Genomic DNA, 11,381 nt, shown 5'->3' on the forward strand with positions numbered 1-11,381 from the left:
CCTCGGACCCAGACTCCCTAAGATGGCTGATGTCCCTGCCCTTCTGTCTATCTCCTGGTGGTGGGGCATTCTCATCAGGGTAACAATTGAAGATGTTCTGACTCAAGGTATTGTGAAGTATCAGAAAGGAAGTGGAGGAAAGTCTGTGTTTGGCATTAGCTTCTAGGGTGTGTCCTGCAGAGTCAGGGGTATTCGGGCAGGGGAAATTGGTAAGTGTGAAATGATAGCCTGCCTCAGGGACATACACACTGCGCAGGGAAGGTGGCCTCCCAGAGCCAAGAGACAGAAAGTTTGGTGCCATAAACACCCTGGAAGAAAGACCACTCCACGAGAAGCAAAAATATTCTTCAAAAGACACTTTTTTCTTCTCTGCCCTCTTTGGTCACTTGGTCTGGCCCTGGGCTAAGTCTGCTGTAAAACTGGGTATTCAGCCCTTCCCAGCTCTGGCTCAGGGTGGGGGTGAGTGCCTGCCAGTGGCTGGGGAGTGACACTGTAAATCCTCTCTGAGAGGTTCAATCAGAGCAGAGCTAGCCCATTTTGGAGACAGAGGGTGCTAATCCCCAGCGACTGTTGCCAGCTCATTTGGGGTGCCTGGCTCACCCTGGATAGTATTATTTACTGACATATCTTTCTCCTCTGGGTTCTCATTTGTCTAATCGTAGCTTAGCCACTGGCTGCATGTGCTAGGATGCCTCCTATGTGTGTGTAGGTAGGCTTTTGTGAATTCATCTGTAATGAAGAGATGGTAATGATAGGTCCATGAAGGAATGATTGAATCCTATGTTTGCCAGGTTTCCATCTTTCACAGGACCTACTGGGCTGCTAAGTTCATAGGCCCATAGATTTATAAGGAGAAAGATTGTGAGAGGCCATCTCACCTAATCTCATTTTTTAGGTGAAGAAACTGAGACCCAGAGCACTTAAGTGGCTGTCCCATCATCATACCTGGGAGAAATAAGTGGCGGGGTTGGCATGATGTTGCTAGATGGACCCTTGCTCCTATGTCAGAGGACCTGAGTTTGAAATCCAGCTCTCAAATCATTTAAGCTAAGCACTTAGCACAGTACTGTGCACGGAGTAGGTACTGAATAAATGTTTATTGATTGACTGATTGATTCATAAATTCCCTGGGCCACAGCTTCTCCTTCTGTAAAATGAGGAGGTTGGGTCAGAGGCTTCTGAGTTTCCTTCCATCAGTAGAGCTCAGATCTAGGACATGCTGCCAATCTTTCCCCCGATGCTCACTACCCATGGGACCTTGGGCCAGTCAATAAACTCTTTGTGCCTTACTCTCCTTATCTGCAAAATGACCATTGGTTGCCTCTGAGGTCCCTTCCAGATCCAAATACTGAATCCTATATATCTGGGTCCAAATCCAGTGTTCTTTACACTACAATATGGAAAAGCAGAGGAGGGGTTTGAAGAAATATTTATGGAATGAGTAATGCTGTCTTGTAAGCACTTTCTCGGCTTCTTGGTTTGTCCTTGCCAATCCCAGCCAAAGGCATTTATTAAATGCCCCTTATTTGCAAGGCCCTTAAGTTGGTGCTTGGGATAAAAAGACAAGATGGTCCCTATCCTGGAGGAGCTCACAGCCTGGGGGTTGGAGGGACCAGGGAAGGGCTAGGATTAGGGATAAAGAGGCCAATGACACAACTCGGAGTTCAATGCACATCTTCATCTTCAGTCAACCAATAAGCATTTATTAAGCACCTACTGTGTGCTTGTCAGGCATTGTGCTAAGCTCTGGGGATACAAGAAAGGCAAAAGACATCTCCTGTCCTCAAGGAAGTCACAATCTGGGGAGGGGGGAGGGAACAACTTGCAAACCCCTATGTACGAATAAGCTATATACAGGACAAATGTGACATAATCAAAAGAGGGAAGTTACTAGATTTAAGAGAGATTGGGAAAGGCTTCCTTGTAGAGATGGGATTTTAGCTGAGACTTGAAGCAGGTGAGACGCACAGTTAGAAATAAAGTTAAAAGTGGAGTTAGAAATAAAATTAGGGTTCAATTTTAAAGATGATGAAAATAATGAAAATACCATTTGCATAGTGACTTGTGATTTTCAAAGAGCTTTACATGTATTTATATATCCTATTTTACTTGAAAAAGAGCTTCACAAGCATGCTAGCCACCTCTGTGGAAAGGTGATGGACCTAGGGGGTGGGACGAAATATACATTTTTGGATGTGATCAATGGAGGCATTTGTATACTTCATTCTGCTTATATGTTACAGGGGCATGGCTTCTTTTTTTTTTTTCCCAGTGGGGGAAAGAGGTGTGGTGGTGAGAAAACAGATTTTGATTTGAAAAATAAGTTTAAAATTGTTTAAAGATTAAGAAAAAGAAAAGAAAATTAGTTTCATATAGATGAAAGTCCTTTTCCCAAGCCCTGGGTCATACTAAGTCAATGGTTCTACCCAGAGTAGAGTTTATAGCCTTTCAAGTGAGCCTCAGTTTAGGTAAGCTGACACAAAACGTAACAGAAAATAAGAAAAATCAGGAAAGCTCGAATGGGGGGAGGAGGATGGGGTGGGGTGGGGACTCAAAATCTTATGAAAGCAAATGTTGAAAACAAACTTTATATGTCCTCAGGGAAAAAAATACTATTAAGTGGGGTGAAGAAAAACTAAATTAAATTTAAAAAGAAATAGAATTTGATTTTTAAAAATTCAATTTACAATCAATTTTTCTGGATCATGTTGGAATAGGGGAGGAAAAGGCCATTTTAGGATCCTAATGGCCAATAGCTAGCAGTTACACAAGCCTTTAAGGTTCACAGAATGCTTTGATTCTCCGAGGACCCAGTGAACCAGGTGCCATTATTAACCCCATTATAAGCTTATTAGGGTGGAGGGTGGGGCTGGCCAATGAGGGCCAAGTCCTGAGAATAAGTGAAAGGGGCTACCTACTGCTGATCTTCGGGGAGGGGGGAGAATTTGGTGAGCCTGCTTCCAGAAGCATGTGATGGATGACACAGAATGGAGGGACCCTGACTCAGGTCACGCTGGTATTCTTTGGCTTGCCAGTCCATCTGCTACACAAGAATGAGAAAATCAAGGCTGAGACAAAGTAAATGACTTGTCCAGAGTCACAATGCTAAGAAGTATTCATAGGTCTTAGAATTTTAATCCATTAGTATATGAGCTTCACTGGGGGAGGGGCTTGTTTTTGCTTTTTCTTTGTACCCCCAGCATTTGCCACAGTGCCAGGCACATTAACAAATGAGGGTGAATGGATTGATTCACTGATTGATTGACCGGTAGAGAACTAAAAAAAACTGGCTCCTTCTGGCCTCTCATTTAATAGCTGAAGAAACAAGCTGAGGAAGAGAAAACTGTTCAGAGTCACCCAGACTGTGAGGAGCAGAGCCTCCCCGGGGGCTCTGTCCACTGGGCTACCCTCTCCCTGCAAGCACTTTGTGAGCCACTCCTCTATTTGCAACATCTTCTGTGCTAATCTCTCACACTTAGAGAGATCTAGAGCATAGGAAGACTTCTGTGGACAGTAAGCTGGTCCTCTCCATATATTCCAAACAGCTTTGTCATTGGACACATGAGAGGGGTGTGTGTGTGTGTGTGTGTGTGTGTGTGTGTGTGTGTGAGTATGTGTGTGTGTGTGAGTGTGTGTGTGTGTGTGTGTGTGTGAATATTTGTGTTGGGAGGCACTCCACCTCCACCTCCCACTCCCATGTTGCACTGACCGTCCTTTGTGCCCAGAATGCTCTTCCTTCTTTTAGGACCCCAGACTCAGCTCAAATGCCAGCTTCTGTGGTAGATTTCTCCTGATCCCCTCCACTGTACCTACTGTCCTTTCTAAGATTACTTCCTATTTACTCTGTATATGTGTGTATACACTCATGTATATATACACATATAGACACACATGTATACATATAGGTATGTATATATGTATATGTGATGTACATGTATACATGTATTGTGTGGAGAAGGGAGGAGAGAGAGGGGGGAGGAAGGGAAGGAGAGAGAGAGAGAATGTACCGAGTTATTTATGTGTTGTTTCCAACATTAGAATGTTAGCTTCCTGACAATAGGTACCATTTTGGCTTTTTCAATATATTGCCAGAGCTTAGCCTGGCCCATAGTAAGCATGTACTAAACATAGTATGTTCTTCATAAGTGCTTATCGATTGGTTAATTGGTTTCTGCCCTTGAAGGAAGTGCCACATACAGAGAATAGAAGCAGCTGTGTGCATGGAATCAGATTGGTTGGAGCCCAAATGTCCGTCCATCCCCACAGTTTCGAAGAGGGCTGAGGGCAATGACTCAGGGCTCACCAACAACCATCTCAGCAGCCTGGGAGCCAGGTCCCACTCCAAAGCTGTCTGACCACACTTCCTACGTGACCATGTGTACACAGTGATCTCTTTATATTTCGGATACACAGCTGTCCCTAGCACCTCATTGCCCAAAGGAGGCTATGAACAAGAGTATGACCTTATAAAGGCTATAGGAAACCAGGCCAGGCCATGGTGACTTAGCACAAATACCAGGAAGATTTTTTTTCTTTGCTGTCAGGGAATTGCCCAAAGTTTGTCCAGCCTGAAGCTACTTCCTATACTGTTTTGTGATCTGAGACTAAAATGGCCAGGATTCAGGGTTTAGACCTACCAGTAAAAAGAGATAATAAAATGGGAAATAGTTAGAAAAGTCCCCAGTCCTCAGGGTTTCTCACCTTGTTTCCGGCATGATTCACTCACCAATGAAACTGAAGTTGCCCCAGTGTTCATGCTTCTTGGAAGTTTTCCCAAAGTTGTCTCATGTATGGTGTCTTGTCTCTGCAGCTAGACTGTAAGCTGCCTGAAGGCAACGTCCTTGCTTTCTACACCGTTGCTGACCCTTGCTGTGTCTTGGCATGACACCAGGCACACAGCGGATATTCGATAAGTGCTTGGTCCACCAATGACTGGAGGGCAATAAAAACATATCAGACAAGGTGGCACTTGGACTTGGAGTCAGCAGAGCCTGGGGCTCCTCAGATATATTCCAGCGTAACCTCAGTTTCATCATCTAGAAAATGGGGATAGTAATACCCAAAGTAGTTACCTTACAAGATTCATAGGAGCATAGATTTAAGGCTGCAAGGGAGGGATCTTATTATGCAATCCCTTTATTTTTACAGATGAGGAAACTGAGGCCCAGAGAGACGAGGTGACTTGCCAAGATCTGTCCTGGTCAGTCTTCTACTCAATCACTGGCAGTGAACTCCTATTTATTTATTTTAGGAACTACTAAAAACTCCTCTGTAAGATGCAGCTCAGACACTGTCTTCTCCATGAAGCCTTTCCTTGTTCGTTCGATGTATAGAGGCAAGTCAGAAGACCTGAGTTCAATTCCAGTCTCAGATACTTACTAGCTATGTGACCTGGGCTAGTCACTTAACCCTTGCTTGCCTCAGTTTCCTCATCTGTAAAAAAAAAGGGGGGGTATAATAATAATAATAATACCTACTTTCTGGGGTTGTTAGAATCAAATGAGATAATAATTGTAAAGCGATTAGCATAATTCCTGGCACGTAGTAAGCACTGTATAAATGTTAGCTTTTACTATTATTCCCTCAACTGCTAGGGCTCTTCCTCCCAAATTATCTCGCTTTGTCTACTTTGTAATGGCTTTTATTCATTCTCTTTATGTGTATTTTGTATATGCTTTTTAATCGGTAGATGTTGCTGGCTTGTCTGTCTGTCTCACTATTGCCCCTCCCTAACAAAAAACGGCAAAGTCAAAACCACCCTGCTTCTTCCTTTCTATCTCTAGGCTGGCTGGGAGGAGTCCCTTGGCTCTTTCTAGAGACTCTTTCTAGGTAAAGGAGGCACCTAGCCTCAGGGGCCAGAGCACATGGGGAGCCTGAACACGTGGGGAGCCAGGTGCGCCAGCCCCCCCCCCCCCCCCGTTCCTTCAGTCCTATTCTTTGGAGTTCCCCTACGAAACCTATAGGACAAAAAGTCTTACAAAATCTGCCCTCTGGTAGATTCTTTGACCAGCAAGCAAGTAAGGAGGTCCTAGCTGACACATTTTGTGAACTATGAAGAGCCTTCCCACCCACTCTCTTTAGCCCACTCAGATGGCATTCAGAATCAAACTGAACAAAACAATAGAAAATGAGCTCCATGTAAATGAACCAAGGCGACCATCACCCAAGGAAAGATCTGTATTATAAGGGTAGAAAGCTCTAGGGAGGAAGGAGATAGAACTAAGAGAGAGAATGAGAATGACTACCCCATCAGCCTCTAACCTATGTAGCCAATGGAGTTGGGGAGGGCAGTCTGCTTTGACTTGCTCAGGCTCAGCTCTGGTGCTTAAGTCACTCTCTGGCTGTTATCCATCTGTCACCATTTACTTCTGTCTCATTCAAACACTCTCCTGTCTCCGCTCCTCTCCATCTCTGATTTACTCCCAAAGTCCTTTCATTTCCTGCATCTCATCCCCCTACTAACTCCAAAACTCCCAGAGCCGCACTAAACGACCCCTTCCCCCGGGGTCACTATCCCGCTGATCTCTGGAAGCTGCTGCTGCTGCTGCTGCTGCTGGTGGGACACATTACTCTTTGCCTCCCCATTTGAATGTAAGCTGCTTAAGTGTGAGGATTGCTTAATAAATACTTGTTTGATTGATAGGACAAGCTTTATGCATGTTCTCTGTGTGTGTGTGTTATACTTAACTATCCGTATACATATTATTTCTCTCCCCCACTCCTCCATTCCTAGTAGAATGAAATGTCCTTGAGGATAGAGACTGATTTTTGATTCTACATCCAGAGCAAAGCGCCTGGTATTTGGTGTGTATTAGGTCCTTAACACATGCCTGTTGAATTGAATTGAATTAAAACAGGCAGTACTTAATACATTTTGTTTGTTGGTAATTAATTTGTGGAGCAGGAGGAAGATTTCAGAGCTGTTTGAACAATGAGAATGGGACAGTTTGATAAGATCCAGGGCAGATCCCCATGAATGCTCCGCCTTTCTCCCTGCTGGGCTATGTTAGGAATGAGCTGCCCTCTGGGAGAGAGCTAAGGTCATGCTGTGCCCAGGGACGTAGCTGGAGTGAGAGGCACAGCTGGGGGATGCGTTGGAATCAAAGGGGGGAGGGTCAAGACAAGACATTATGGGACTGGTTTCCCTCTCACAGTTGTCCCTCTGGCCTCCCTCATCACTGCAGGATGAGTGAGTGCTGGGCTCTGGAATTCTCAGGATGCAAACTAATAATGGGGCACAGGGGAAGGTGGGATTGAACAGCTAGAGATTAGTCCCAGACCTCGGTGGAAAAGACCATTACTGCCTTTGGCTTTTTTTGGTCTCCCAACTCTGGCCAGGAAACTCAGACTCAAGGCCTGAGTCAGATGGGGAGGGGGAAGGAGGGGGGAGAGTCTCCATCTGCATCCGGCTTACAAATGGAATTTGCTAAGGAAGTGAATCACTCCCCCTCTCCCCACCAAAAATTCGAATCCAGGTTTTCCTGACTCCAGGTTCAGCCTGCTAGCTTCTTTATTCCACTGCCTCTTTGTAAAACAGAGGAAGGAAGGAAGGAAGGAAGGAAGGAAGGAAGGAAGGAAGGAAGGAAGAAAGGAAGGAAGGAGAAGGAAGGAAGGAAGGAAGGAAGGAAGGAAGGAAGGAGGGAAGGAGGAAAGTGAGAGGGAAGATGAGAAGGAAGGGAGGAGGGAGGAAGAGAAGGAGTTCTTTTTTTCTGGCTCCCTCTAGTCTTAAATTCTGTAACATACAACATGCTACTGGAAGAGAGAAAGCCAGATGTGCTTTCCCATTCCCAAACTAGATGGCTAAAGGAGAGCCTAAGCCTGTTCAGGCTGGTTCTGTGACTTTCCTGGCTTTTTCCTCCTCTTCTACACTGGATATGAAAATTTCAGCATGCCCCTCACACAGCATGCCCCTTTCTCCTGCCTTTTTGGATGATTTTTCATGTTTTACAAACTGAGCCCTGAGGTCCAACAGATCCTCTTTCTCAAGCCAGCGCTGGTCCAAGGGCTCCTCGAGGCTATTGAAAGCCTGGAGATCAGGCTGTGGCTAACAACCCAATGTGCCTCTAAGTCACAGCTTTTTAAAATTAAGGTATTTTATTTTGATGTTACCCTTATTTAAAGATATGCTTCTACCTTCTACCCTACCCAGTGAGCAATCCATAGTAACAAAAAAAGAGAGGGAAAGTAAAGGGACTGGGGTAGGGGTAGGGGTGGGAAGAGGTATTCAGCAAAACTAGGCAATAAGTCAACCACATCTTACAGTGTATGCAATGTTCCAAACCCATAGTCCCCCGCCTTTGCAAAGAAGGGAGGGGGCATCTTTCCTCATCTCTTCTCCAGGCTCTGGGTCAGTTTTATACATGCTTGCAGAAGGATATGAAAGAGAAAGAAAGAAACTCACCGGTTTTCAAGCTAAAACCGGAGACTAGTGGAGGCAAAAAGGATCCCCTGCATTTTCCAGATGAGTGCGTGCTTGAACACCATTCCAAGGCTGACAGAAACTCTGAGCCTTGAAAAATCTTTTGTCCCCTGGACACACACTGATATAGCATGTATCCACGGGAGGTAAGACTTCACCCTTTTAGGAAATTCAAAAGGAAGGAATCAAAAAATATTCATTGAATGACTACTCTCTATGTGCCAGGCTCTGGGGAGATAAAAGACAAAAGTGATTACATTCTGCTTATGCTTTCCTTTGATCCCACTTGCAGACTGATCAGAGAGGAAAGGGATAATTGATACTTACTCTATGGGGACTGTGGGCAAAGTACCTGACATCCCTCTGCCTCAGTTTGTAAAATGAAGGGGGTTGGGTTTAATGATCTTTGAGGTCCCCTCTAGCTCTAGAATATATCATAGGATGAAACTTAAACCGTTGTTCACTTCTGTATATTCATTTGTATGTAGAACTAAGACCCCAAACAAGGTTTTCTAGACTTTCCCCTGTGACTTTCACCTCCACATTCTCTCTTTCAAGTAGCTATCTGAGTAGACAGTATGGGGTTTAAAGGTTTAAAGATGGAAGAAACCACAGAGGTCATCAAGTCCAAGTCCCTTTTACAGAGGAAGTCTGTGAGGTCCCCCCTTTCCTAGCAGGATGTGAGGCCCTCAGATCTTTCCTGATTTTAATCTGACACTTTCCCCACTAAAACTCGCTGGTAGTGAAGACCACCCTAGGCCATAGTATTTAGGGCCAAAGGGGTCTTATGCATCATCTAAGCCAATTCCTTTATTGTATAGGTGAGAAAACTGAGGCTCAGAAATACGAAGTGATTTGGGCAACACAAAAAATAAATAGAGCTGAAAAGCAAACTCAAGATTTTTTGGTTTTGTTTTTTAAAAACTACAAATTGAGCTGCAGCTTTGGTGCATAGAGCACTGGGCCTGGAATTGGGAAGACTTGAGTTCTAATCCTGCCTCAGACCATTACTAGCTCTATGACCCTGGGCAAGTCACCCAAGCTCTGTCTCAATTTCCTCATCTATAAAATGGGGATAGTAATAGCACCTACCTCCCCGGGTTGTACGAGGATGGAATGAGATGTTTGTAAAGCTCTTAGAACAGTGCCTGGCACATAGGAGCTGCTCAATAAATGCATGTTTATTTCCTTTTCTTCTTTCCTCTGCAACATGTTCAGATTCCATTTTCTGTCCCTTCCTTTCAGATGCCACAAGAAAACATGAATTTGCTGTTCCACTGATTGGAACTGTTAAATGACGCTGTCAAGGAATTTTCATGTCTAAAAATACTTCCAGAAGCTGCAAAAATAACCAGCCACAGGCCAGGGAAGTTATGATTGCCTTGATGTACCTACTGCAATCTGCTTTACGAATCTCAGCTGTACCAAGACGCTTCCTTGTGGTAAGACATTTCACCTTTGTCGTCCTCAGTTTCCTCAGTTGTAAAATAGGGGCAGAATGGCATCAATGTCCTCCAGGGCCCCATCCAGGCTTCCTCATCACCACCATCAATGAATGCTGGCCAACTGTCACCAACAGGCAGACAGGCACCTGGGAATAGTCTTGGAAATAACCATACCCTATCCTCTCCAGACCACCATTCCTAATCCCAGCTCAGCCCTCATAACAATCACATGGGGAAATAACTCCTGCAGAGAAGAAGCCATCATTCCCACCAGCTCCCACCCATGTAGCCAGCTTGGCTGAAGCAGCAGTCACCCTGGGGAAGAACAGGAGGCGGTGTGTGCCAGGTAGGGCAAAGCACACTACCATCTTTGGCCACCTCCTCTTAGACCTTAATGGAGACAGCCCAGGACCCTGAACTCAAGAGCCTTGGGAACAGGTAGGCATCCAGCCCAGGGCCCCTAGCCATCATCTTGGCAAGCAGCCTCTGAGGATATGATGCCTGGCAATTATAGCAGAGGCTACGGCCACAGCTACCGAAGGCCCAGAAAAGCAAGTTCTTGGCACCAAAGTCCTTGGCCTTTCAAATGGTTCAACATCAGAAAATGATAGGATTTTATCAGTGGAAATGACATTATAGAAGAAACTTTGCCTTGACACTCTGAGGATCATGGGAGTTTCCATCTGACTTGCAGCTAAAACTTTCCATATATGTGTCTCCCCCCATTAGAATATAAGCTCCACAAATCAGTGGCTATCTTAGTTTTTTATTTGTTTCTCCAACATTTTGCACATAGTAAGCTCTTAAATGCCTTATTCACCCATTTATTTGTGATCCTATGTTTTCTCCACTAATCACTTTTTAGTTTTCTGAAATACATGTTTCCTTAATTTGAAGTGTTCTAAGTACCTTTTAACATTGTCTTTGGGGGCAGCTAGGTGGTGCAGTGGACAGAGCTCTGGCCTTGGAGTCAGGAGGACCTGAGTTCAAATCCAGCCTCAGACACATGACACTTACTAGCTGTGTGACCCTAGGCAAGTCATTTAACCCTGATTGCCTCACCAAAAAGCAAAAAACAAACAACCCCCCAAACATTATCTTTGGGCAAACAGTCTAACCTCAGGGCAGCTAGGTGGCACCAGTGGATAGAGCACCAGCCCTGAAGTCAGGAGGACCTGAGTTCAAATCCGGCCTCAGACCAAACACTTAACACTTACTAGCTGTGTGACCCTGGGCAAGTCACTTAACCCCAATAGCCTAAAACAAACAAAAACAAAAACAAAAACAAAACAGTCTAACCTCTGTGCTTCTTTCCATCCCTCTAGAAAATGCTCCTGTTTTCTTAGGTCACACTTTTGAGTGATGGCTAAAAGGCAGGGCTTGGGAAGCCTTGTCTGAGTAGAGTCTCTAAAGGGAAACCCTGACCAGCAGCCAAGGTCAGGAGGCACAAGAGGAGGGTGGTGTCTGAATGCAGGCCTTGCCCCAAGCTCAGCACCATTGCAATTGTGTCCAGGAGT

At 44.9% G+C, this 11,381-nt stretch overlaps 1 long non-coding RNA gene across 1 annotated transcript; it reads left to right on the forward strand.

The window, feature by feature from the left end:
• The first annotated feature begins 6,289 nt into the window (after positions 1-6,289).
• LOC110210102 (uncharacterized) lies at positions 6,290-10,618 on the forward strand. The gene is made up of 2 exons (XR_002325018.2): positions 6,290-6,591; positions 9,665-10,618. It is a non-coding gene; the product is annotated as an uncharacterized LOC110210102 (long non-coding RNA).
• The last annotated feature ends 763 nt before the right edge of the window (positions 10,619-11,381 follow it).

Source organism: Phascolarctos cinereus, unplaced genomic scaffold (assembly GCF_003287225.1).
Source record: "Phascolarctos cinereus isolate Bilbo 61053 unplaced genomic scaffold, phaCin_HiC Scaffold_7;HRSCAF=346, whole genome shotgun sequence".
Classification (NCBI taxonomy): Eukaryota; Metazoa; Chordata; class Mammalia; order Diprotodontia; family Phascolarctidae; genus Phascolarctos; species Phascolarctos cinereus.